The sequence below is a fragment of the Phyllobates terribilis genome, unplaced genomic scaffold (assembly GCF_046119375.1).
Source record: "Phyllobates terribilis strain yellow unplaced genomic scaffold, ASM4611937v1 Scaffold_4__5_contigs__length_816908805, whole genome shotgun sequence".
NCBI classification, from domain to species: Eukaryota; Metazoa; Chordata; class Amphibia; order Anura; family Dendrobatidae; genus Phyllobates; species Phyllobates terribilis.
In genome coordinates this window covers 139,475,075-139,496,683 of record NW_027362764.1, presented here as the reverse complement: position 1 = coordinate 139,496,683, position 21,609 = coordinate 139,475,075, and the positions used below count along the sequence as shown (strand labels likewise).

The 21,609-nt window shown below is 48.0% G+C and overlaps 1 protein-coding gene and 1 long non-coding RNA gene across 3 annotated transcripts in view; one reads left to right on the top strand and one right to left on the bottom strand.

The window, feature by feature from the left end:
* The window catches only part of LOC141265120 (ATP-binding cassette sub-family B member 5-like), a 1,140,380-nt gene that overhangs the window by 176,447 nt on the left and 942,324 nt on the right, over nucleotides 1-21,609 (top strand). The window lies entirely within an intron of this gene.
* On the bottom strand, nucleotides 13,449-20,314 carry LOC141265123 (uncharacterized). The gene is made up of 3 exons (XR_012320050.1): nucleotides 19,666-20,314; nucleotides 17,665-17,884; nucleotides 13,449-14,509 (listed from the first exon to the last, which is right to left on the bottom strand). It is a non-coding gene; the product is annotated as an uncharacterized lncRNA (long non-coding RNA).

Genomic DNA, 21,609 nt, shown 5'->3' with positions numbered 1-21,609 from the left:
TTTGCTATTCTTATTTGTTTCTTACAGATTTTGTTTTTTTCCCTATAAGATATTAGCGCTTCCTCGCTGCCTTCTTGTTTAAGTTTACCGAAAGCCCTTTTTTTTGTTTTTCATTGTCCTCTTGACTTCCTTATTTAGCCACATTGGCTTCCCCCTATTCCTAGCCCTTTTATTCCCATAAGGTATGTACCTTCTACAGTGACTATGTAGGACTGTTTTGAAAATTTCCCATTTTCTATCCGTGCTCCTATTACTAAAGATACTATCCCAGTCTATAAGGTGAAGGGCATCTCTTAGCTGATCAAACTTTGCCCTCCTGAAGTTCATTTTTTTTTTGACTCCCTTGCTGGGCACCCTACTGAAGCACATGTGGAATTGTATAATGTTGTGGTCACTATTTCCCAGGTGCCCCCTGACCTGCACCTCAGTTATTCTGTCTGGCCTGTTAGTTAATATTAAGTCTAAAAGGGCCGTCCCTCTAGTTGGTTCCTGCACAAGTTGTGACAAATAATTGTCTTTGATAATTGACAGAAACCTGTTTCCTTTCTGAGATCTACAGCTTTCGGTTTCCCAGTCTATATCGGGGTAGTTGAAGTCCCCCATAATAATCACCTCGTTATTTTTTGCTACTTCGTCTATTTGTCTCATTAATAGACTTTCCGTGGCTTCTGCTATATTTGGTGGTTTATAACAGACTCCTATGATAATTTTATTATTGTTTTTTGCCCCATGTATCTCCACCCATAAGGACTCGACCTCCTCATTTCCCTCCCATACATCCTCCCGTATTGTAGGCTTTAGACACGTCTTTGCATATAGACAGACTCCACCCCCTTTCCGACTTCTTCGATCCCTTCTAAACAGACTGTAACCCTGTAAGTTAACTGCCCAGTCATAGCTTTCATCTAACCATGTCTCGGTTATTCCCACTATGTCATAGTTACCTGTAGACATTTCTGCTTCCAGTTCATCCATCTTGTTTGACAGGCTCCTGGCATTTGCTAGCACGCAGTTTACACGATTTTGTTTTGTTCCAATCTTCTCCCTGTGGATTGTATTAGAAATTTTCTTACCTCCCCTCCAAGTATCCTGTCTTGGACCTTCTTTGTCGCACTTCATATCTTTCATTAGTATGTTCTCTGGTTGCATGTTCGTGTCCGGCGTTTTTCTTCCCATCCCCTCTTCTTCTAGTTTAACGCCCTCCTGATGAGTGTTGCGAGTCTCCTGGCGAATGTGTGTTTCCCGGGTTTGTTGAGGTGTAGTCCATCTCTGGCAAGGAGTCCGTCATAGAGGTAATTCACACCGTGGTCCAGGAATCCAAATCCTTGTTGTCTGCACCATCATCTCAGCCAGTTGTTCACATCAAGGATCCTGTTCCATCTCCTGACGCCATGCCCGTCTACTGGAAGGATAGAAGAAAAAACTACCTGCGCATCCAGTTCTTTTACTTTCTTCCCCAATGCTTCAAAATCCTTGCAGATTGTCGGTAGGTCCTTCTTTGCCGTGTCATTGGTGCCAACATGTATCAGAAGAAATGGGTGGACATCCTTGGAACTGATGAGCTTCTGTATCCTATCGGTAACATCCTTGATCTTCGCCCCTGGGAGGCAGCATACTTCTCTTGCGGTTATGTCCGGTCTGCAGATAGCTGCTTCTGTTCCTCTCAGTAGTGAGTCTCCCACCACCACCACTCTTCTTCCCTTCTTGGCTGTCCTTTTTCTTGTCGCTTCTGGGTGTTTCTGGGTGCTCTTTTCTTTTTTGCTTGCTGGTAGTTCCTCATCCTTATGTGTGCCATCTTCGTCCTCCACAAGTCCTTGGAATCTGTTTCTCAGTTGTGTGGTTGGTGGTGTCTCCATGGTCTTCTTGCTTCTTTTGGTCACTTGCCTCCACTTGTCTGCCTCTGGAGGTTCTCTGATGCTTCCTTGACTTTCCGTGACCAGTAGTGACACTTCTGTTCTGTCCAGGAAGTCTTCATTTTCCTTGATGAGTTTTAATGTCGCAATTCTTTCTTCCAGTCCCCGCACGTTTTCTTCTAAAAGAGCCAGTAGTCTACACTTCTGGCAGGTGAAGTTGGTTTCAGCTTCTGGTCGATCTGTGAACATGTAGCACATGTTGCAGCTCACCATGTAGGTTGTCACATCTGCCATGCTGCTCCTTGTCCCTGCTGACTTGATGTCTGTCTTCTTTCTTGTGATACCCTAGGATAAACAAATTAAACAAATTGTCCTCTTCAAGCTTCAATCCCTGGTTTGGCGATGCTTTCCAAGCAGCTGGTCCCGGCTGTACCCAACGATCTTCTAGCTGAAGGAGACTCTTCGCTTTTCCCAGAAGGCACCTGGAATATGCAAATTGTCCTCTTCAAGCTTCAATCCCTGGTTTGGCGATGCTTTCCAAGCAGCTGGTCCCGGCTGTACCCAACGATCTTCTAGCTGAAGGAGACTCTTCGCTTTTCCCAGAAGGCACCTGGAATATGCAAATTGTCCTCTTCAAGCTTCAATCCCTGGTTTGGCGATGCTTTCCAAGCAGCTGGTCCCGGCTGTACCCAACGATCTTCTAGCTGAAGGAGACTCTTCGCTTTTCCCAGAAGGCACCTGGAATATGCAAATTGTCCTCTTCAAGCTTCAATCCCTGGTTTGGCGATGCTTTCCAAGCAGCTGGTCCCGGCTGTACCCAACGACCTTCTAGCTGAAGGAGACTCTTCGCTTTTCCCAGAAGGCACCTGGAATATGCAAATTGTCCTCTTCAAGCTTCAATCCCTGGTTAGTGTTTGCCTATGCATGAAGCAAGCGCTGCCAAAAATTTGGAGGAGCTCCAATGCCCCTTGCAAGAGATGTAGAGGTCAGAGAGCCTCCTAAAACAATGTTCCCGTTATTAGGATGTGGGTCTCTCATACTGTTTGCCTATGCTGTGAAGCAACGGCTGCCAAAAATTTGGAGGAACTCCAATGCCCTTTGCAAGAGAAGTAGATGTCAGAGGACCTCCTGAAAACAATGTTCCCATTATTAGGAAGTGTGTCTCCCATACTGTTTGCCTATTCAGTGAAGCAACGGCTGCCAAAAAATTGTAGGAACTCCAATGTCCCCTGCAAGAGACGTAGATATGTTGATATGGTACATATGGTAGTGATATGGTGGTGGAGAATGAGGTTGTGGAGAAGGAGGAGGACAAGAGCAAATAGACAAAATCAGGTAGCATATACCCATGTCTGGGTGTGAAGACAGAGGTGCATGGGAATAGAGTTAGACCTCCAAAAAAAGACACTGCATTTGAGTTTATTTTACGCTGCTATCATTCGATGGTGCTGAGAAGTCTGGCCCAATCCAGCCCTTGTTCATTTTTACAAGAGTCAGCCTGTCAGCATTTTCAGTTGACAGGTGGATGCGCCTATCAGTTATAATTCCACCAGCTGCACTAAAACCCGCTCTGACAAAATGCTAGCGGCAGGGCAGGCCAGGTCCTCCAAGGCGTAGAGAACCAGTTTGTGCCATGTGTCCAGCTTGGATACCCAATAATTATAATGCACAGAGGAATCAGGGACGTTGGTACGGTTGGCAAGGTACTTCCTCAGCATCTTCTGAAACTTGTCCCTCCTTGTGATAGAACCCTGTGCATTAGGGCTTGTACGATGGGAGGGTCTGAGAAAACTTTGACAGTGTTCCCCTGCCTCTGCTGGATTGCATTTGTGTCTCTCTCGCCTGTACTCCTTGGTTGTCCAATGAACTGTGACCTCTGCCGCCAGCGTTTTCAGATGGGAATTTTTTTGATAATTCCACAACAAGGGCATTCTGGTACTGCCCCATTTTATTAGGTCTGTCCAGCATGGGAATAAGAGACAATATGTTTTCCTTGTAAAGTGGGTCTAAAAGTGTCACCAACCAGTAATGAATGTCACCCAAAATTTGGACAACACGAGGATCATGGGAAAGGCAGTGTAACATAAACTCTGCCTTGTGTGCCAGACTGCAAAGAGGCAAGACTTCCATGTCCTCACCAAGAGGACGACTGACCATGCTCTCCTCCTCATCCTCCACCTCCCTGTCCTCAGGCCATCCACGCTGAACAGGAACTATGACAGTTGTGCAGGTAGTAACGTCTATAGCGCAGAAAACTAGCTCCTGTTCTTCCTCCTCCTCCTTCTCCTCCTCTTCCTTATTGTCACCCAATCCACGTTGGGATGAGATGAGGCTGGGCTGTGTAGAATCATCCTGCATGGTTCCTTACTCCATCTCATCGTGCTCCGCCTGCAATGCATCCTCTTTAATTGATTTCATTGTGAGCAGAGAGCATTTCAGAAGACAGAGAAGCGGGATGGTGATGCTAATTATGGTGTCATCGCCGCTCACCATCTTGGTGGAGTACTCAAAGTTTTGGAGGATGGTACAAATGTCTGACATCCATGTCCAGTCCTGAGGTCTTATGTGTGGTGCCTGAACTGAATACCGACAGCTTTGTTGATGCTGGTAGACAACAACTGCCCTCTTCTACTCATTAATCCTTCCCAACTTCTGAAATGCAGAGTTCCAGTGCATTGGGTCATCACAGATCAGTCAGTCAGCTGGAAGCTGCAAATTCTGCTGAAGCATGACAAGGGCGGCGGAAGCTGTAGCTGACTTTCTAAAATGGGCACACAGGCGTCGTACTTTAACAAGCAGATCTGGCACATCTGGGTAGGTTTTGAGAAACCTCTGAACCACAAGGTTAAGCGCATGGGCCAGGTATGGTACTTGTGTGAGCTCGCCTCAGAGCTGCCACCAGGTCCCAGTCATTGTCACACACGACCATGCCTGGCTGTAGGTTTAGCAGTGTGAGCCACAGATCTGGCTGCTCTTTCAGAGCTGTCCACAACTCTTCAGCATTGTGCAGTTTGTCACCTAAGCATATTAGCTTCAGCACAGCCTGTTGCCGCTTGGCCGAGGCAGTGCTGCAGTGCTTCCAGCTTGCAACTGATGTGGTCATTTTGGAGATGGAGTCTAAAGAGGTGAAGGTACAGGAGCTGCAGAATGTGGGGCCAACCCTGATTGACTCAGGGCCTGCAATCCTCGGCGTCAGGAGGACGTGTTCCGTCCCAAGGTCCGACTGGGTCCTGGCTTCCACTATATTAACTCAGTGTGCCATCAGAGAGATGTACCGTCCCTGACCACAAGCACTTGCCACATGTCCATGGTTAGGTGTGTAAGAAAGTCCTTACTAAGAGCTGAAAGATCCTGGAAAACAGTGTAGATAATTCTTCAAAGCAGAAAATTAAGTTTATTCAGAGGTTCGCGGCAGAACAGTTCAGAATGCAGGCAGGGAAAATACACTTGACACTCACAGGTGTCTAGATAAGCAAAACAGCATTGGGATATCTGGCGATGGTCTGGCCATGGTGTGGCTTCGGTCTGGCGATGGTGTGGCCTTGGTGGTGGACTGCCTGTAGACTGACGATAGAATGGCCCCGAACAACAGTATCAGAGCCTTTTTATGCATATCTTAAACAAAGGAACTACATATTGCGGCAAAAGGCATATACATGATAACATCATACTGCAGGGAAGACGTGCATTTTAGAACAACAATGTGATAATGCAACATGACAATATTCATGAGTATTTTTACCAAACTCCATTAAATCCATAAATCCCCATGTCCTTACTTAAGAAATAACATATTGACAACTATATTGTCCTAATTTCTATGCAACAATTACAATAACATTATTTACTACCTTTTAACACCACTTAATTACTTTCACAATGACCTGCAGCTGTTCCCATTAACCTTTGGTATACTAACCATACTTGCTAATGGCACTGACATCATTTTATGGTTCCATTTTGACTAGGACATGTGTAAGACATGCATGTCATTAGCTGCAAAACTCAGTTCTCAAACTTCTGAACAAGATGGCTGCTAGGTTTTACATGGCTGCTCAGAATATTAGGACTTCTCATTCTCTTACAAGTCCCCCTCTTGTACTCTTTCCAGAATACAACTGACTCGCCCCCTGGGCTGTGGGGTACTCGGCAGTCGGGCCTTGTGGCTGCTTGCGGGGGATATCACGGTGGCTGGCCCGATCCGTGACCCAGGGCGGTCAGTTAAATGGGAGGAATTTTTATAGGGGATTTGTCGAGACGCCACCTGTGGTGTCTGGTGAGGATCACCAGCACTGCAACAGTCCTCTGAGGCAGATGGTAGGGCAGCTTGTGATGGAATGGCTCCCCACAGGTGGAGCGGGCCACAGGGCAGTGAAAACGATGGAGGTTGCGCTGGGCGTCGTGGTGCAGGGGAAGCGATGGCGCAGCAGAAGTAACGGACAGAGATAGGGGCTTTGCTTCATTGCCTTTACTGGTGCTGTTGTTAGGTACGGTCCAGGGTACTCCAGGTGAAGGGTGCACTTTTGGACTTCGCCCCAGTGAGCGGCTATAGGGCCTCCTGATCCGTGTCTGTCTCTGTGTATATGCCTGGCCAGCCTGCAACTGAGCCTAGGCTATGTGTCCTGCTTTTACTCCTCCTGATACTCTGAAGTAGGACCTCTGGTTGGCAACCACTTTCCCTGGACGTCGGGGCCTTCGTGGTTCCTGGTCCTGTAGGTGTCTAGCTTCAGGTTTGCCAGGGACTTGTAGTCCTCCTGGGATTCTGGTTATCCTACTGGGTATAAAGCGTCCCTGTAGGCGCGGACCCGGTGTCCGGTATATAACAGGGTGAGCTTACTATGCTCCTTTGCCCCCTTAGTTCCACTCTCCTTTTCTCCTCGCCGTCGACCACACTCGGGGCCCTCACTACTTGGCAGCTGGCGTGCTGCGTCTTCACCACTCTCTGAGCGTCGGCACACTCTCTGCTCACTCTGAGCTGACTTCTTCTCACTGTGCCTAAGCAGGAACTAATCTCTCACTATTCTGAGCTGCCTGGCCCCACCTTCCCTATATATGTCCCTAACGGTCCCCCTCTGCTGGTCTGAGGTGGAAGGTGGAGGTGTATGAATGTAGTGAGGGCCTCTTGTGGAGAAGTCCATCCATGCAGGGCACCACATTCTCCCTTAGTAAAACTCAGTACTCCTGGACTGAATCAATATTCAAAACAGGTTAACAATAACTCATCCCTTTATGAGAGGTGCATCTCTTGAACATTACAGGTATAAAAACATAATAAATATATACAAATATAGAGCGTCCTCAGAGTCTTACAAGTTAATGGTGTCCATCTCACCGGTGAAAGAACATGAGGCACCTGAGGGACCCGCCTGAAAACCCTCAACGTAGGCCCTGGGCGTGGCTACAGGGCATAGGTGATCCAGGTGCTGGACCACGTCTTCCGCCACACCAAACGGGTTTTTGTTCGGTGGTCGCTTAAAAGGGCACTCCAGGGAGTGCAACTATGTACAGGACAGTTTTTGGGCTGCTCACAGTCCTCAGCCACTGAGTCCTTTATATATATACCCTTACGAGTAACTAATGTTCATATAAATTGTCCATTGTAAGCTGAAACCAATAAATAAATACATGAAAATCACACAAGAATAACATACCCCAGGGGCAACTATTTATACTATAGGTATTTCTACTTATTCACTGAACCTGACAGGGGCCTGGCCTTTGGTGCTACGTGTTGATCTGCGTAGTACGGGAGTGTGGATGGTATCTGTGTCTGCACCGTCTGCTACCCTGTCAGTTCTACGTGTGGGTAGATTGTAAAACTGCCTTAACCTCTCTATGGGACTGGCAAGTGTACCATTGGCTGGGCCTTCTTGCTCTGCTCCAGCCGGGGATCCTTCTTCCGGGGATTCTTCTTGAGCAGGCTCTTCTGGGGCACTTACAGGTTCTACTTGCTGTGGGGGGTCTTCTGGCTGTTGGTAGAAGGGGATCACAGGTATTATCACTGCTCCATGCAATTGAGGCCAATCTGCCGGGAAATCTCCTAATTCAGTGTGGAGTACTTCTTCTTTAGGCTCCTCCGGTATGGTGAGAGGCACTTCTTCCTGGGGCTTGAAAAGACCTGGACACAACTTCAGGTGGTCTCTTGATACCGTCGCAGTTGTTCTTCCTCCGTCTCTACTAATTAGGCAGGTCATCCTGTTATCAAATCTTGAATTTAACACAGTGTAGGGTTCCCTCTCCCACTGGTCATCAAGTTTGTGGTTTCTCATTTTTCTTTTTAGCACAACTTCTCCAGGTGTAAAGGGTTCTGCGGGTGCACTCCTGTTGTGCTGTGCTTCCTGCTTGTCTCTTACCCTATTCAGACTGTCTTCGACACAGGCCTGTACTCTCCTGTACTGCTCCTGTCGCATCGTATCTCAGTCCTCAGTGGACATATCTGCTTCGGGTTCTACTACACCAAGCTCCAGGTCCATGGGCAACTTTCCGGGTCTTGCTCGCATGAGATATGCTGGAGTACAATTGGTGGAACTCACAGGTATGTGGTTGTACAAATCTACCAGGTCAGGTAGCTTGTCGGGCCACTGGTTTCTTTCTTCTAGCGGTAAGGTCTTCAACAGGTCGATGACGATGTTATTCATCTTTTCACATAACCCATTGGTTTGGGGGAGTAACGGTGTAGTCCGGATCTTCTTACACCCGTACAGATGGCAGAACTCCTTGAACAAATCGGCCTCGAATTCAGTGCCTTGATCTGTCAGCACCTGCTCCGGGTATCCATGGGGCCTGTATAAGTACGCCTGAAACGTCTTTGCTGCAGTTTCTGCCGTCAGATCCTTGACGGGGGCTACCACCAGGAACCGGGAGTAGTGATCCACCATGGTCAGGGCATACGAGTAGCCTGACCTACTGGGTGACAGTTTGGCATGATCCAGGGCCACAATCTCCAAGGGTCGAGTTGTCTTGATGGGTTGCAGGGGTGCCTTCTGGCTGCTGTAGTCTTTTCTTCTGAGGCTACAGGGTCCACAATGCCGGCACCATCTCTCTATGGAACTGCGCATTCCAACCCAATAAAACCGACCTTTCAGCAGGGTTTCTAGTTTCTTCCAGCCAAAGTGCCCCGCTTGATCGTGCTAGGCCTCCACCACCATCTGGATGTCCGTAATAGGCACTACGATCTGCCATACCATCTCATGGGTCCTCGGGTTGACGTACCTTCGGCACAGCTTCTCTCTATAGATAAACAGCCGGCTTCTCTCATTCCACAGTTGCTTGGCTTGTGGAGACGCGTCCTTCTCCAGGGAGGAACCTTCCTGGGTTATCAGTTCTTTGATACAGCTGACAACCGGGTCGCTGTCCTGGGTCTCCTTCCAGCTGTGGTGAGGCAAAGGGTTTAACGTCTTACGCGATGCCTCCTGGAGGCTCGTTGCTCGTGGACCATTCCATTACGGTGGAAGGCAGGTAGCTCAATCTCCTCCAGGTCATCCACTTCTTCTTCAGTGTCCGACTGGTGAGGCATCCTGCACAGGGCATCGGCGTTGGCATTCTTGCGGCCTGCCCGGTACTTAATGGTGAACTGGTAGTTTGACAGCCGAGCCATCCATCGTTGTTCCATGGCTCCTAACTTGGCTGTTTCTAGATGAGTCAAGGGGTTATTATCAGTGTAGGCAGTGAACTTGCTGGAGGCTAGGTAGTGCTTGAACCGCTCGGTGATGGCCCAGACCAGGGCCAGGACTCCAACTTGAAGCTGCTATAGTTCTCTGGGTTCCTCTCGGTCGGCTGGAGCTTCCTGCTTGCATAGGTGATCACCTCCTCTCGGCCATTCTGCTTCTGACTTAACACAGCTCCTAATCCCTCGTTGCTGGCATCAGTGTACAGCAGGAATGGTTGGCTGTAGTCAGGGTAGGCTAGGATTTCTTCGCCAGTCAGGATCTTCTTCATCACCTTAAAGGATTCAGCTTGCTCCTTACCCCACTGGAACGGGGGGGTTTCTGCCTCTCCCAGACTGTCCTACCAGGAGATCTTGCCAAGGCGCCGCTTTCTTGGTATAGTCCTTCACAAACCTCCGGTAATACTCGACTAGTCCCAGGAACTGACGTACCTCCTTGAGGCTCTTCGGCTCTGGCCATTTCTGGATGGCAGTGACCTTCTCCGGGTCCGGTGCTACTCCTTCTGGACTGACGATGTGCCCCAGGTACTGTACCTTCCGTTTGAGCAGGTGGCACTTGGAGGGCTTCAGCTTCATCCCATACCGGGACAGCGACTCAAATACCTCTGCCAGGTGCTTCAAATGGTCCTCGTACATTTTGGAGTACACTATCACGTCATCCAAGTATAGCAGTACAGTCTCGAAGTTGCGGTGTCCCAGGCAGCACTCCATCAATCTCTGGAACGTTCCGGGGGCATTGCAGAGTCCGAACGGCATACTGTTGAACTCGCAGAGTCCCATCGGGGTAGTAAAGGCAGTCTTCTCCCGCTCCCCCACAGCAACAGCTACTTGCCAGTACCCACTAGTGAGGTCAAGGGTGGAGAAGTAATTTGCAGACTTTAATGCAGCCAGGGATTCTTCTATATGGGGCAAAGGGTATGCATATTTGTGTGTTATGCGATTTACCTGTCTGTAATCTACACACATTCTCATGCTTCCATCCTTTTTCCTGACTAGGACCAGGGGAGCTGCCCAGGGACTACAGCTATCCCTTACTACCCCTGCCTTCTTCATGTCGTGCAACATCTCCTTCACCTTCTGGTAGTGTACTGGTGGTATGGGCCTGTAACGTTCTTTGATGGGTGGATTGTCACCTGTGGGTATATGGTGTTGTACCCCTTCAATCCTCCCAAAGTCAAGTGGGTGTTTACTGAATACCTGCTCGTATTCCTGAACCACCCGGTGTACACCCTGCTTCTGATAGGCAGGAGTGGTGTCTGTCCCAACATGGAGCTCTTGACACCAATTCTCCACCTGGGTTCCCGGGTCATTATCCTTCACTTCGTCTGGTGAGGTTAAGGACTTCGCCGTGTGTTTGGAGTTGTTATCTACTGTGTACAGTTTGGCAACAGTGGCGTAGCGTGGTAATCTAATCTCGTCCTCCCCATAGTTTAGGAGACGTACGGACACCCTCCCATTGCATACATCCACCACCCCTCTGGTAGTCAAGAGTGTAGGTCTATGCTCCGAGCTAAGGGGCTCTACTACCGCCTGGTAGCTCCATCCTTAGAGACCTATTGCTGCTCTACACCAAATCAGCATCTCACTCATCGGGGGGATTACAATGGGTATCGGGTCTGTCACCCGTACATTACCGATTTCACCACCTGATAGCTTTAGCTGTTGCTGGTACATAAGGGCTCGGATCTCTGTCTGGAGTACCCTCCGCTGCCCTGGTCTGGCGGTGTCAGCCATCTGTTGGAGCAAGAACAACACTTCTCCAAAACAGTTACTAACAATATTTGTGGCAAGTACCATATACAAGTCTGTATCATCAGGATTAGTCTCTACTACAATTAGTCCCTGGTCCTTCAGTTCCACTCTTCCCACCTTTACTGCCACATCCTTAACCCCAACAAGGTTAAGGGGAAGGCCATTAGAGGCATAAACGGAAAGGTTTGGATCTGGCGGGTGAAGTTAGTCTATGGAGCAGAACCTTTTGTAGAGGATATCAGGTATGACGGTTACCTGAGATCCTGTGTCCAGCAGGGCAGGTGTCACGATGCTGTCCAGCACAATGGACAGGAAAGGTCTTCCCACGAACCGGTGGTACCAGTTTGATGGGCCTGGTTGGTCTACTCCTGGGTGTTGGCCCTGGGGACCAGGGTTTCCTTGTTTAAAGGACAGGTCCGCGTGGTGTGGCCTGCTTTATGGCAGCAGTAGCAGATGAAGTGTTCTGGAGGGCGCCACTGGTCGTTGGTCCTCCCACGGGGTGGCGTTGTCCTCCTCCGGGGTGGCGTCGTCCTCCTACGGGGTGGCGTTGTCCTCCTTCTTCTTCTCATCCAGGGGACATCCTCAGGGCTATCGGCTAGCAGGATCCTTCCTTCTGGCTCAGGCTCCGTCTGTAGCTGCAGGGTGCTCATGACAGTGGCCAGGGTTTTACTTAAATGGCGCACTTCAGAGCCTAAGCTGTCCAGCTCACTAGGGGGCACTGTTTGCATCCTTGTTTCAGCCGTCAACGGAGGAGCAGTGGGTGCTGCGGGCACTGGGGTGGCCCCACCCTGGTAACGCTGGATAGCAGTGTCTGTTTTTTCCAGGGGCTGCAGGCCCTTTATAGCCATGTCCTTAAGGGTGTCAAAGGTGGCATCTGGATGGTCTAAGGCCCACCACCGTACAGTTATGCTCTCTTCCTGGGACTTCAACCCCCGGATGAATTGTTCCGTCAGCATTTTATCTTCCTCGTGGATGCTGGCTGGACTAACCTGTTTCAGGGCCCGCAGGGCCTCCTGTAAGCGCCAGGCATAGTCCTGGATACTGTCCTCGGGTTTCTGGACACACTGGTAGAACCTCATCCGGAGATCTGTCTCAGTGATGTTTGCAATCTTTTAAAGATGATGGACACTGATTCTTGGTCTGCGGCTGGCCAGGTTTCAACTTCTCACTCAGCGGCACCAGTCAATTGTCCTAACACTACAGCGGCTCTCTGCTTGCCACTCATAGAATACATATTCAGTATGCCACATATTTTCCTCTTGTATCCGGACAGCGTGTCTGGCTTACCATTATACTGGGGGAACCACTTCGCTCCAGGGATATACGGCAGGGCCATAGGTATCAACGGAGTTACGACCCCTGCTGGTGGAGCAGCCGCTTCGGCCTGTGCGGCGCCAGGCGCAAGTTGGGCATCAGGAGCGTTAACCGGTGCTCCGGAGGCTTGCTGGTCGTCGTCCATGGTTGCGCCCCCCTAGTGAACCGGAGCCTACCTTCTTCAACAGGTAGGCCGCAGCTCCGCGGGTGAGGGTCTTCTTCTAGGACCTTGCGTCGCTCGCGTCTGACGTCAGAGCGTCCTCTGGCTCCTTCCAGGACCTGATGCTTCCTGATTCGACGTCAGGGGCGGGGTGTGTCCTGGGCTTTGCGCGCTTCCAGCTTTTACGCCCCTCTTCTTCCCGCGCGGCAACAGGAAAAATGGCGGATATGGCGGGAAAATTTCAGGAATGGCGGGAAAACTTCACCACAGTAAGGGTTATAGTTTCTTTAAGGCGCACAGTACCCGGTGGCAACGGTCACGCAATCCTGTTCATGACGCCAAGTTCTGACTCGCCCCCTGAGCCGTGGGGTACTCGGCAGTCGGGCCTTGTGGCTGCTTGCGGGGAATATCACGGTGGCTGGCCTGGTCCGTGACCCAGGGCGGTCAGTTAAATGGGGGGAATATTTATAGGGGATTTGTCGTGACGCCACCTGTGGTGTCTGGTGAGGATCACCAGCACTGCAACAGTCCTCTGAGGCAAATGGTAGGGCAGCTTGTGATGGAATGGCTCCCCACTGGTGGAGCGGGCCTCAGGGCAGTGAAAACAATGGAGGTTGCGCTGGGCGTCGTAGTGCAGGGGAAGAAATGGCGCAGCAGAAGTAATGGACAGAGACAGGAGCTTTGCTTCATTACCTTTACTGGTGCTGTTGTTAGGTACGGTCCAGGGTACTCCAGGTGAAGGGCGCACTTTTGGACTTCACCCCAGTGAGCGGGTATAGGGCCTCCTGATCCGTGTCTGTCTCTGTGTATATGCCTGGCCAGCCTGCAACTGAACCTAGACTATGTGTCCTGCTTTTACTCCACCTGATGCTCTGAAGTAGGACCTCTGGTTGACAACCACTTTCCCTGGATGTCGGGGCCTTCGTGGTTCCTGGTCCTGTAGGTGTCTAGCTTCAGGTTTGCCAGGGACTTGTAGTCCTCCTGGGATTCTGGTTATCCTACTGGGTATAAGGCGTCCCTGTAGGCGCGGACCCGGTGTCCGGTATATATAACAGAGTGAGCTTACTATGCTCCTCTGCCCCCTTAGTTCCACTCTCCTTTTCTCCTCGCCGTCAACCACACTCGGGGCCCTCACTACTTGGCAGCTGGCGTGCTGCGTCTTCACCGCTCTCTGAGCGTCGGCACGCTCTCTGCTCACTCTGAGCTGACTTCTTCTCACTGTGCCTAAGCAGGAACTAATCTCTCACTAATCTGAGCTGCCTGGCCCCACCTTCCCTATATATGTCCCTAACGGGCTCCCTCTGCTGGTCTGAGGTGGAAGGTGGAGGTGTATGAATGTAGTGAGGGCCTCTTGTGGAGAAGTCCATCCATGCACCCTTTTAGGTTCTATGGCACCAATGCACAGCAGGGCACCACACAACTTTACATTGATGTAATATGCAAAGGTGAATTATAATAAACATGATTATTATGGTAATTCATCATTTTATAAACCCGTTGTCTGGGGCGGCAAAAATCCCTAAAAAAAGCAAAAAAATAATGCAATGTCATTACAGTATTAGTCCCAAGATAATAAGTCCTCTAATAGTTATGTCTTTTGATCCGTGACTTCTTTTTTTCTTCTTATTCTTTGGATTCTGGATTTTCCTGGTCTTCTCCCCCTGTCACACTATAAGATTCCCACTGTATAGTGTGAAACACCTTCTTCTGATCATCTGGTAGGTTCGTGGTCACAGGAGTCGAATATGGAAATCTTCGACTGACCTGGGGAGAAAAAAAGGTGGAGTAACAATCCTACCAGAAATCTCAGTAAGCTAATTAAAAGTCTACACTGATCAATATGAACAATTTTAACACCTTTGTTCCTTGGTTTGCTACCTTGCTCACTCCTAAAACTGTGGGGCCAATTACACTTTCAATTATTTTATGGAAACCCCAATGTGAGAAGACATTTTTCCACAAAAGTCTAGCTGTAGTCAGGGCAGTATTGTTTGTGGCTGGAAGTGCCTCTACCCATTTAGAAAAGACGTCAACTAACACAAGTGCATATTTAAAACCTCCTTTTGCTGGAGGGAAGGGACCAATAAAATCAATTTGAATAGACTGCCAGGGACCCTCCGCTACTTGTATTCTCCGGAGATGGCGCTTGCCTTGTCCATTGGGATTATTCTGTAAAGAAATAAGGCATTCATCATGTATCTCATGACACAAAACTCTCAGGTAGGGATGCCACATTTTGTGTTATATAAGCTCTAATAAAGCCTCTTGTCCTGGGTGAGCACAAACTGAATGATTAAATTTAATCAGGGGCTTGATCATTGTCGTGGGTATGTAAGGCACAAGCTTGTCATTAACCCTTTTGTTGTACAGACTCCCCTTTTTCCATGGACAGAGACTCGAGGAAATTAAACAAGGATGAGTCTCCATCCTTCTCCTGTGCTTTTATAAGATCCTGACAAGGAGAAAAAACAAGGGGGGGCTCTTGAGGCTTCTTAGTAACAGCAGTACTTAATGAGGGTATTTTTCCTCCCCTGTAAGGGTGGCTTCCTTGACTGCATGTTCTACATGCATTGCCAAGGATGTGGGGGTCAGGAGTTAGTTTTTGGTGACCTTTGATTTTACAGAAGGAATTCTTTGCCCCACTGCACAATTTGTCTGAGAATCTCTGCATGTTGTAAGGGCTTGTTCTGCAAATCAACCATCCTCCTACGGGCCATAACATTTAGATACAAAGTGAGGGAGGAAACAACATAGGCACTGTCACTGAAAATATTCATAGGTTCGATGAACGCTAGAATAACTTGTAGAGCTGCTTCTAATTCAGCTCTTTGGGCAGAAAAGTGACCTGGGAGTCTGTACTGCAGCAACAACTGTTTATCGGGAAACCATACAGCATAACCTGTGACGTAGCATCCATTATACCAGTATCGAGCTCCGACAATACAGGTACAACTGACGCTCTCCTGAAAGTCTGCTCAGAAGGGGGAGGGAGTGACATTAGCCTGTTCAACTTGACAATCGTGACATTTTCTTGCATACTGCACCATCTGGGCTAAATGATATTTTTCACCCACTTCAATTTGTATGTCTCTGGTCTCAAAGTCAATGATCAATTGAGCCATTCTCTGTGAATTTACCCCCCATGCTTTTTCTTTTAACAGAGTTTTTATAGTGACATGTGGGGCTTGTGAAATTAACGGAGCAAATCACACTATGTGTCTTACTTGATTCATTGTCCAGTGCATGCCCAGTAAGTGCTTCATGCACGGAGTAAAACCTTTCTCCATGGGGGTCAGCAACCTTGAGTAACACAGGGCATACAACTGACTGGACACTTCAGGACTATCTTTGGGCCATTTTTGTAAAAACACTGAGGAAATAGATATATCACCAGTGTGAACTTGAAAGGAAAAAGGCTGGGATGGGTCATTATTGATTAATGCAGTGGCTGTTGTAAGGGCATGCTTCAAACTTTCTAAAGCCTGTAAGGCTTCTCCCTCTACAATGACAGGGACATGATTGTAATCAACTTCTTTTAACAAATTATACAATGGTTTAGCCAGATGAGCAAAGTCAAATTCTCTGAAAAATTAATAAGACCCCCAAATTTTCTAAACTCAATAATATTAGTTGGTATGGGAACAGCTTCAATAGCATTAACCCTGCCATGCATTGTTTTGTTTTATCTTCTGCTGAAAATGACACACCAAAAAATGTAACCTCTGACTTCATCAATTATACTTTGTCAGGCTCATTTTGAGTCCCGCATCAAGTTTCAAGGGTCTCTTTGTGTTCATATTCAGCAACAGTTTGAATTAACAAATTATCAACATATTATAAAACTTTGTCTCTGTAACCAAGGGGTTCTTAGACCTGAGCCAATGCCTGATGGAAATACACAGGGGAACTGTGGAATCCCATGGGCAAGCACGTGAACAAGTACTGCACATTCTCAAAGGTAAATGCAAAGCGGAGGGCAGATTCAGGTGTTAGGGGTACTGAGAAAAAGCCATTTGCAATGTCCAAACAAGAAAACACTTTACTATCACTCCTCAGCTGTGACATAACTTCAGGGACAGATGCAACTAGGTGAGCTGCTAATGGGGTGTACTTATTTACAAATCTCAAGTCTACAACCATTCGAAAGCTACCATCTTCCTTTTTTACAAGTAAAATGGGACTGTTACATGGAGAATTACTTTTTACAACAAAACCTTGTTTTTCTAATTCACTGACCGCAACCCTTATGTAAGGCATTGCATCCTCAGGAATTTGGTGCTCATGCTGGACAGGTGGTAGCTCTTCATTATCAATTTTAACTTGAGTTTGCATTAACACATATTCAGTTTTCTTTGAGATCCATAATTCCAGGAACCTTTGTTTCAATTCATTTTTAAGAACATCATTATCAATATTTTCAACAGTAAGTACATAAACCTAGACTGGCAATGGGTGATTTGTTACTCTCCAACTCCTCCTCCACAGGTACAGTTACAGAAAAAATATTTGCTTCTTTGTTCCACCACAGAACTTTGTTACATAAATCAACAACAATTCCCATTGCTCCCAAAACATTGGTACCCAGAATAGTGGACCATAATTGTGGATTTACCCAAAAAGTGCATCGAAGACCCCTTTTCTTCGATCCCTCTGCATCCTGAAATTTCAGCTTCTCAGGACGACATTTTACTGCTTGAATACAGGAGCCCTCAAATCCTAAGTGGTAGTCTCAGGCAGTCCAAGCGGTGACTGCAATTTGTGTCCTGTTACTGAAACTGAGGCTCCTGTATCGATGAGGATGTCTTCCCATGACAGTCCCTCTATCCTCCCTTTGACATAAGGTCTTCCATCCTTGCCCAGGGAAAAAGGGACAGGGAAGGCAAGGGGAACAGGGGAAGCACATCATCAGTCGGTGTTACCTGCGGTGGGAAGCCCAAAAAATCCATCATCCCCATCTGAGAAAGTTTCCATCCTTCAGCTTCCACCTCTGCCGAAAGAGATCTTCAGTAAGAAACCGGTCCTAATGATCCTTCATTAAAGAAGCATGGAGATGAGGAGGGGTGGCTCTTCCCTGAATAACATTGATCTCCATGCTGGACAGCTGAGAGCTTCTGGAGAGAAAGCAAGAGCAGAAGGCCCCTGAGAGACAGGGTTAACCATTTGAAAACCCCTATAATTCTGATATTGCCTAGGATCATTCACAGCAGGATAAGGAGATCACTGGTTAACAAAGTCTCTATGTTAGGCATTGGTCTGGTGCTGGATTTGAAATGAGTCCAGGACCTTCTGTGGTCTCCCATTTCAGTCCAGCTGGGGCTGATGCTGCTCAGCATCACCATCAGCCCCAATGCCTAGCTGGTCCGCAAGCCCTGTTTGTCACCCAGGAAGTTGTGCCTAGCAATGTTAAGCCTGGGTTGCAGAGTGAGACAGGGCTTGTGGAATCTAAGTCCAGGTTTTGTCGCACTGAGCATGTCCGTGACCTGGCGGCTCATGATTGGTGGGTTGGCACCCACCTGACACGGTTACCTAGCACCGCCTGATTGGTTCACGGGTAACGTCACCAATAGCGCGTCAGTGGGCAGGGCTTAGTCTTTAAAAGACCCGCCCACAAAGATGGCGACGCGCTCAGATCATTTGAGCTGGTAGTTTGTGGTGTGCACGCTGAAACTCTTGGGCTCCTCTAAGAGCTATAGCTTTATGCAGGCAGGTAGCCATATAGAGCGGGTCTGCTCAGTCCGGTAGCACGCTGGCTGAGTGCACGAATACCCGGCGGGTATCACACCCACATACTAGCGCCGACTGCTATAGCGTAGCGCCTGTACCGAAGACAGGGCTACTGCTCCTAGTCCGGTCACACGTCTCCCTGCGGTTCTTGGAGATTGTGTGAACCACTTTAGCGCCAATCCCCATAGCGTAGCGCCTGTATCAAAGACAGGGCTACTGCTGTTCCCACGGTCGCACGTCTCCCTGCGGTTCTTGGAGATTGTGCAAACCGTCTTACCCTTCCGGGTGCCTTAACACGAAGGGTTAAGATAATTGTTAGGTGCGTCGCCGGTCGCTCTCTCCTCCGTGCAGTTAACGGAGATAGAGCGTACCGCTTTACCCAGTCCGGTGTGCTGTTAACACGGACGGGTTATCTGTTTAGTTGTCGCTTTTCCTTTCCACCCGGAAAGTGTTCGGCAGCAGTCCATTAGGCTGCATTGCGGACCCCGGGGTCGGTTGCGTTCCATTTAATTAAAGTTGTCTGCAACCGCCCTCCTAACACTCTACAACATCATCAATAGATTCAGCATTCTGCAAGACTCCTGACTTGAAAGCTCCCTCTAAGGGTATTTTCTTTAAAAATTACATAAACTCTTTTCTAAACTGTTCCTCAACGTTTTCAAGATGTCTTATCACCACATTCTGTTTCTCTAAATGTCCATTCTTCTATTCTATGTCTCCTGTCCTCAATCTTATTCCTGTCAATCTCTGCTACCCCTCCCATCTCAGCAATGACTATTTGTAAAGCCCAGTATTCATACCCATCTTTCCCTACTATCTCTGCTTCCTTTAGAGTTTCATCCAGCTTTTATACTCTCTCTCTGAACACTGCCCCTCCCTGTGTGATCACATTAACATTCTGTCTTGCAGGAAATCTATCAATGGACTGATCAAAAGCAATAACTCTCTTACACAAAACCACTGTTTGGCTGCTATCTTTTTCTAATGCCCTTTTCTCATCTAGTTCCCTGCTTTCTTTTGTTAACCACTGCATATAATTTAGCTAAGTGGATTTAACATTAACCCCCTCCAGCTAGGGTGTGCCAGTATGCTTATCTGCCTGCTTTCCTAACTACTTCATACTGGAGGACTACAAGGACACGTTTTCTCTGTTCTGGTATTAATAAGTGCAATTCAAGCAAAAGTTAGATACTCACACCTCTCTGTCTGGAAGACCCTTTGCCGGCTTCAGTCAAACAAAAGAGGTGTGGCCGTGTTTCCAGCCTCTCTCGCTATGCTTGCCAGGCGTCTCCCTCCGCCTTTTAAAGCCTCTTTGCTACCGGGCTCACAACGTCTTCTTCATGTCCTTGTAGATAACTCACGTAGAGGTTTCTTCTTGGTTGCACATATATTTTTATAGTCCTTCGCTTTTGTAGTTTTCTTATAAATTCTGGCAGGCTTGAAGCGCTCCACGAGGGGTCCTCTATCCGGCTGGCTTACTTTGAGTGATTTACACGTGGTGCCACACCTTTTCTACCCTTCCAGTCTCTAGCTCCTCATCTACAATCCTCTCCTGTGGTTCTTATGAAGGCAGCTCTCCTGAGCCATTCCTCTTGGCTGGCTGCGCCAATTGTAAGAAAGTCCTTACTGAGAACTGGAAGCGCCCGGAAAACAGTGTAGATAATTCTTCAAAGCAGAGAATGAAGTTTATTCAGAGGTACGCCGAAGAACAGTTCAGAATGCCCACAGGGAAAATACACTTGACACTCGCAGGTATCTAGATAAGCAAAACAGCATTGTGATATCTGTCGATGGTCTTGCCATGGTGTGGCTTCGGTCTGGCGATGGTGTGGCCTTGGCGGTGGACTGCCTGTAGAATGGAGATAGAATGGCGATAGAATGGCCTCAAACAATAGTATCAGAGCCTTTTTATGCATATCTTAAACAAAGGAACTACATATTGCGGCAAAAGGCATATACATGATAACATACTGCAGGGAAGACGTGCATTTTAGAATAACAATGTGATAATGCAACATTACAATGACAATATTCATGAGTATTTTTACCAAACTCCATTAAATTAATAAATCCCCGTGTACTTACTTAAGAAATGACATATTGACAACTAGATTGTCCTAATTTCTATACAACAATTACAATAACATTATTTACTACCTTATAACACCACTTATTTACTTTCACAATGACCAGCAGCTGTTCCCATTAACCTTTGTGTATACTAACCATACTTGCTAATGGCACTGATATCATTTTATGGTACCATTGTGACTAGGACATGTATAGGACATGCATGTCATTAGCTGCAAAACTCAGTTCTCAAACTTCTGAACAAGATGACTGCTAGGTTTTACATGGCTGCTCAGAATATTAGGACTTCTCATTCTCTTACAAGGTGGGCTTTCCCAGTAACTGCGTTGTTGAGGGCATGTTTAATGTTGTGGGACACGTACTCGTGTAATGTGGGGACGGCATACCGCGAGAAATAGTGGCGGCTGGGCACCGAGTACCGAGGGATGGCCGCCACCTTCAAGTTACAGAAAGCTTCCGTCTCCACGAGTCTAAAGGCAACATTTAGAGCGCAAGCATTCGCGAAATGTGTGAATTCAGTAGTCTGGCCTGTGGGGCGTTGGCTACGTATTTGTGCTTGCGTTCTAAGGACTGGGGTAGGGACAACTGAACGCTGCACTGGGACAAGGATGTGGACGTGCTTGCTGATGCTGCTAGTTGACAGTGTTCAACGACAGGTGCAGAGCGGGATGCATCTTGGCAAGTGCCATGGACAGGGGATTGGCGTGCACACACAACAGCGGAACAAGCAGTGATGTCACCCGCAGACACTGTTGCTGGAACCTGGGGTTCAGCCCACTTAGTTGGGTGCTTTGCTGCCATGTCCCTGATCATGCTGATGGTGGTCAGGCTGCTAATTTTGCTACCCCTGTTGATGCAGGCCTGGCAGGTGGTGCAAATGGCCTTTTTGGGGTTATCTGCAGAGTCTTTAAAAAATAACCAGACTTGAATAGACCTAACAGTTGTACTGGCAACTTCCATCGTGTTGCCGTTACGAGGAATACTTTCCTACCTTGTGTCTGCGACCATCACTCCGCTTATTCCTACCACTTGTGGTGCTGTGCCTCCCT